General features: G+C 37.8%; 1 pseudogene; it reads right to left on the bottom strand.

Moving 5' to 3' along the window:
• Positions 1 to 378: 378 nt before the first annotated feature.
• On the bottom strand, positions 379 to 3,366 carry LOC100791861 (3-hydroxybutyryl-CoA dehydrogenase-like; annotated as a pseudogene).
• Positions 3,367 to 6,622: the final 3,256 nt, after the last annotated feature.

Here is a 6,622-nt window from a genome sequence, read left to right as displayed (position 1 = left end):
TATATATATATATATAGGCCGGCCTATCATGCTTATAAGACTTTTTAATAAGCCTAAATCTGGTCTATTTAATTTAATAGGCTTTTAAAAAAGCCTGAGCCTAACCTTTTAATTAAATAGGCCAGTTCAGCCAGACTTTATGTAGGCCAGGTCGTAGGCCCCTGTAGGCCGGCCTGACCTATTCCCACCCCTAATGGAGGGGATCCGGCTCTAAGTTTTCACTTCTTATTATTATAATCGAGATTTCAAAATAATTTGTATATCAACATTATACATGATATTATGTAAATTAAATGTTATATACTTGTAACTCTTAGGAAAAAAATTTAGTATCGGAATCAGCTTGGGAAATATAGACAAAAGTTAACAGGTTTAGAATTTTTCAGTGAAACACAACAAAATAAAATTAACTATGCATAAAGATTTAACTATGCATGTTTTACTATTAGTTCCTGCAATTTTCTTTTTGTTTGTATGCATAAAAGAAATAGAAGACACATTCAAGTATTCAACTTCAGCAGTGTGCACCACCCCACGGTCAGACACAAGGTAATTAAAATGGGGGTGTTGAAAACTTGTTCTTCCAAGTGAAACAAACATTTTAGAGACGGGAAGATGATTTTGTAGACCTTGGATCTTTACTATATTCATACACACCAATACCTCGTTTTCTTCCGAGTCTTCCAGCATCAACATACTGCACAAGTAGAGCGCAAGGTGCATATTTGTTGTCACCAAGGCCAGCATGAAGAACTCTCATTATTGACAAGCACACATCCAATCCAATGAAGTCTGCAAGCTCTAAAGGACCCATTGGATGGTTAGTAACCAGCTTCATTCCTGTGTCAATATCCTCTTTGGTTGCAACACCAGTGTAGAGAGCAAAAAAATGCTTCATTTATCATAGGCATAAGGATTCGATTCACTATGAAGCCTGAATAATCATGGGAGGTTATCACTACCTTGCCCAGCCTGCATATTGCACAAGCAGTAAATTAAAAGTACATTATTTATGAATATGAATTCTGTCCTGCCACCTTACACAAGCAGAATATAAAACTGAGTCCACATATGCAAGAAACAGAAAAATACTCTTCAGCATATGAAGCTACACAATTAATCCACATTCAGAACACGTAGGAAATGTACAAAGGGATTCAGACATTAGATTTTCCTAGAGGTCAAGACAGTACACATTATAGTTTTTTTTTTCTTCTAAAAGCAGGTTATTCCAATAGTCAAAAACTATGAGATTAATCTTCCAAAAAATGTTAATAGTAAAACCATTATCTACTCATAATACTTTAAAGAATTATTAACTAAACATGTCCAATGCTCTGGGGAAATGGGAACATGACAGCCTCAAGATGAACTCAATATCAATAATTCCAATTCCACCGTACACACGTGTGTAATTAATGTTTTCCTAATCACATTCACATTTTTCAAAGAGAAGATGGAGACAACCAGGGTATACATAAAATTAAACTCTTAAGCATGTATATTAAACTGCGGTTGCTTTGCAATTACAGAAATTATGAAAAATGAGTATCTAATAGCTCAAAATAGCACTTTTTATATATTACTACTAAAAGAAATGCACTATCAAAATAGGGGGAAATTGAGAATCTAGTAATTTGAAATTGAGCTCTGCACCGACAATTGGATAAACCTTAAAAACTATCAAACCATGAAGGATCACAATTTAAAAACGTGCTAAGTAGAATTGGACTGGGGAATCTTAAACCTACAATGCTTTCGTAGCAACGAATGTCTCCTCAGAAGTGTCTGCACCTCGTACAATCTCAATCAATTTCATCACAGGAGGTGGATTCATAAAATGCATTCCTATCACCTGATAAAAATGAAGTTAACTTCTTCAATTTATATAATGGTAAGTTATATAAATTCTTATCCATCAATAATTTATATAATTATAAGTTATACAAATTCCTATAATCTGATAACTGATTTGGCTATATATGAATTGACGGTAGAGGGTGGAACGGAGATGTTTGGAATTGAAGAGTAAATTGTTTCATTGTTTGGTTTGTAAAATTATATGAATGAAACATAATATAAGAAGATGGATCATGATCCATTCCAATGATTAACCATAATTTTATTCCTCATATTTGGAGTGCACTTGAAGGAACAAAGCATTCAAATTACAAAATGACTATTTTATCTTAGTAAATTTTAACCTAAACATAGCCTCCTAAGGATAATATATTTAAAATAAAGATAATCAATAAGTTTGTTTAAATTTATTTATTGAAATAAGTCTTTATATTTTTTTAAATTGTGTTTTCTTAAAAAAATTAATTTTATATTTATTTTAAAAAACAAACCCTGCACTTATTTTTTATATTCAATTTAATTCTCAGTTCTCATCCAATTTAATTTAGTCTTGCAGTCAAAACTAGATTAAAAGTACGTTTAAAATAGTCACTAAATTGTTTTAAACCTTCATATAAAATATGCATATTTCTTAACGCCTTTAATTTAATTTAATCAAAAGAATTAAATTTCACATCAATTCAATTGTAAATAATAAAGAGAAGATTTATCTTGTGATGCATACTGACGTGGCCGGCATAAAGAGAAGATTTATCCAGGGATAGATACCTGACATGGCCTGCTGGTAGGGGTTGCTAGACGCGTGACGGAAATGGAACTGGTGTTGGACGCCAAAATCGCAGAACTATTGGCAATCCTATCGAGTTGCGCAAACAAACTCTTTTTCACATCTTCGGATTCCACAATCGCCTCAATGATCAAATCCGCTAGCTGTAAATCCTCCAAATCCGTCGTGAGACGCAGTCGTTTCAAAGCATCAGCACCCGCAGCCTGTTAAACAAATAACAACAAGAAGAAGAAGAAAATTGCTCAATTTCAAATCGCACAAGTACTAGTTGTCTTGTTCGGATAAGCTCTAAAATAAAATAAGTTTCTTTCGTTAAATAAAGTGTTTTTTTGGGGTGGAAAAAGAAGCTAAAAATTGAAAAAATAAGATTAGGAAATAATTTTTTTGGTTTTGGTGGGTGTGACCTGAGAGATGTGGTTTTTGGAAACGAAACGGTTGATGGAGGAAGAGATGGAAGAGGAGGCTTTGGAGAGAGCTTGAGGGTCGAGGTCGTGAAGCCAAAACGTCGATGTCGTGCATGGCAGCGACTTGGGCTATTCCCGATCCCATTTGGCCACCCCCCACCACACCGATTCTCTTCACCTCTGACATTTTTCTTTTTCTTTTTTCCTCTGTTGTTGTTCTTCTGTGATGATGATGATAGCTAGGTTTCGCTTTCATGTATCAGCATCTGCTATGCCCCGAGTAAAAGTGAGTAAAAGTAGAGTAGTGCGACATATAAAAGACAACAGAACATGATTAGATAGATGGAATAGTACTTACTTTATTATATAATTGATTTTTTAATTATAATTAAAAAATTATCATTCAAAAAGAATTATAAATAAAAATTTAATTGAGTTTTCAATTATTAAAGTGTTTAATCACATCTTTCAATTATTTTAAAACACTATAATTGTGTCAACTATGCTAGTTTGTGTATTCATCGAAATAGGACTGACGTCACGGTGGATCACTGTCAGAATGGGCTCCAAGTATGTGAGTGAGTCGATGAATGGAAAATGAGTGTAGAACTTGATTATTTATAATTTTGGACGGAAGTTTTGAGTCCTTGGTTATCAGGATTGTTGTAACAACATAACAACTATATTTTGTGGATAACTTGTAACAACTCGATAAAAGGATAACAACATTATCATTTGGGTTCAAATATATATCGAAAGCTTCACGGCCCAACCATCCGGCTATTAAGGAGTAACGTCGTCGTTTTATATATAGGGCTGACGAGGAGGGTTGACATGCGTATTTTAATGCCACATCACTCTCCACGTCATTTGCGGACCCCGAACAATACACAAGCCCCTAATGCTCTAAGTCCAATTTGTTGGCAAAAAAAATTATTCAATTTCAAGGGTGGTAACCTTAACAAATTTAAGAGTCACAGGCTTGACAAGCCCCCCAAGCCCGGACAAGCATAGTCCAGACTAAGACAGACAAATTGTCTAGGGTGAGCGAGCTTTACGTCCTTTCAGGTAGAGTTAGGTCTTTGATTGTTCTATGTGAAAGGTCCTCATATTTGACCATTTTGACCCTTCTAACCATTAGAAAGGGCATTGAAAAGAGGTGTTTCATTATACTCCAGGTGAACTCATGTTATGCACACGCGTTGCCTCTTTACACATGTTGCTTTGTGAGAGGACATGTCTTGAAGACACGTTACATGGTTTGGTAGGGGTTACGTCATGCCACGAGTTTTTAGGGTTTCGTTGTAACTTCCGCCAGTTACTAAAAGGCTGCATCCTCATTTAAAAAGAGTGTACATTAGGTTTTTGTCACTTGGAAACTTGAACACTTCTTCCTTTACAATTTCATTTACAATCTCACCTACCATCGTGACTGTTGCGATTCGTGGCCATAGCTCTTCTCAATCACTGGGTTTCTTCTTCATTTCCCTTTTCCACTTTTCGATTACACCTTCGTTCTAGGTACGCCCTTTTCTCTAGTTATGTCTTCTGTTTCTGACTCCGCGTTGGGTATGGGCGAAAGTGACTCTGGGGGTTCTCTCCGACAACCCTTGGAGGAGCGAGAATAGTTCCCAACTTCCCATTGGCAATTCCTTGTCAAAGGAGGTGCGTGATGATGTTTCTAATAGCGGGTCCTCCTCTTTCAAGAGGTTGATGGACTCGAGCCATGTCGATGCAGGCAGCTCTGGGCTCTGTACGGGGGTGGAACCTCCCATGGCTCTTTCGGAGGAACAGCCTACTCCCGTCATGACAATAGTGCCCTCTTCCCTTCAAGAGGCTATGGGAAGGGGTGACGGTGATGAGGTTAGGGTTTCCCCGTGAAAAAGGCGTTTCCATGGTGGCAAAACACCCTCTTTTGCCCCTTCTATTGCTAATTTTGAGAGGGTAAAGGGATGACATTTTGAAATATCAATCATTGATTACGTCGCCTTTGAGTATTGGTGCCTTGTGGCGTCAACTGGAGTTGGCCAAACTAGGTGAAACTCGTAAGATTACTTTGGTGACTTGCGGGAAAGACGAGTACTCGTTCATGCGTCCAGCCTTAGATTGTCCATGATACTTCTACGTCTACCAGTGTATGTTTAAAGTTTTTAATTTGACTCTCCCTCTGAATAACTTTCGATGTGCCTTGCTGAGGCGCTTGAATGTGACTCTTTCTCAATTGCATCCCAATAGTTGGGCCATGGTGTGGGCCTTCAAGATCTTATGTCCATTCTTCAACTTAAGGCCCAGCATTCCCATGTTCATGTACTTTTTCCAAATGAAGCTAACCGGGAAGATCAACTGGGTGTCATTAAACAATGTTTCCAAGAAGATGTTCGAGTTTGACTCGAACATGTTTCATAAGTTCAAGGATTGTTTCTTCAAGGTTAAGGCAACCAATGTTGTCTCTGACGGGTTATCGTTGATGTATGAAGAGAATAGAGAGCCTCATTCCCCTTTTACTGGCAATTGGACCTCGCAAGGTTCAAGTCCTTCGAAAAGCGTCTGATGTCTATGGAGGAGAGGACGAACAAGGCTATATTGGAACGATTGCTAGCCTTGCTTGACGCACGAGCCATCCTATTCTTGCCTTAAGCAATCGACCCTTTTATTGTTTTGGATGGAAAAGTGCCTTGCCTTCTTCTTTTCTTGTGTTTGACTTAATATAACTTTGTCTCTTCTAACAATATGTTATGTTTTCGCCTGTCCTTGCAGAAATAATGGGCGACTTTGCCTAACGGCCCTTAGTGAAGTAGGTTGGACTTGTTGAAGGTGATGTGCTTCCCCCTCCAACCGTCATTCAAGACCCCTCTATCAAGGAATGAGGTCTAACTAAAGCCTAGGTTGACCTGCCTTGTGCATTTGACGCTGTTGAAGATGATGTTGTCAAGGTTACGCCTGTCTTGCCTCCCTCTGTGGCGACCAAGAAGAAGCACAACAAAGAGGTTGGAGTGACTGGTCAACGCAAGAAGTAGAGAGGCCCCTTTAGTCTTTGAGCTCTTAAGCAGGCCGTCAGATTGATGTCCGGTTCCAACCGTCCTTATTTTCTTCTTTCGGGGACTACTAGCTCCCAAGGTCCACCCAAAGTCGTCCTTTGTTTATGGTTGTGTGAAACTTGTTTTCCAACCAGACCCAAAAATCTTGAGGCACAAGGGTAGAAGATAAATAAATGATCAATTATTTCCTAATATTTTCTACATAGCTTGCACCTAGAGACCAAACAACAACCTCTAGCTACTAAAACATCATTTGTAGGAATCTTGTTGAGAATGTATCACCATAAAACCAGTTTTAGTTGGTGGGATGCAATTATTCCAGATTAGCTTAGCCCAAGGAACCACATTTCCTAGAGGAATGAGGAAATCCATTGCTTGTCCGAAGGATGAAGTTCCAAAATTAGAAGGCTTCCAAACAAGCAAATCATCAATAGAAGAAGTTAGAATAATTGTATTCTAAATTTCATAAGCCAAAGAAGGGCTCTTCTGCACAAACCAGGGAGGTAAATGCCAACTACCATCCACAATGAAGT

The sequence above is a fragment of the Glycine max genome, chromosome 6 (assembly GCF_000004515.6).
Source record: "Glycine max cultivar Williams 82 chromosome 6, Glycine_max_v4.0, whole genome shotgun sequence".
NCBI classification, from domain to species: Eukaryota; Viridiplantae; Streptophyta; class Magnoliopsida; order Fabales; family Fabaceae; genus Glycine; species Glycine max.
Note: the sequence above shows the minus strand (reverse complement) of the source record. Positions and strands in the feature narration are given on the sequence as shown.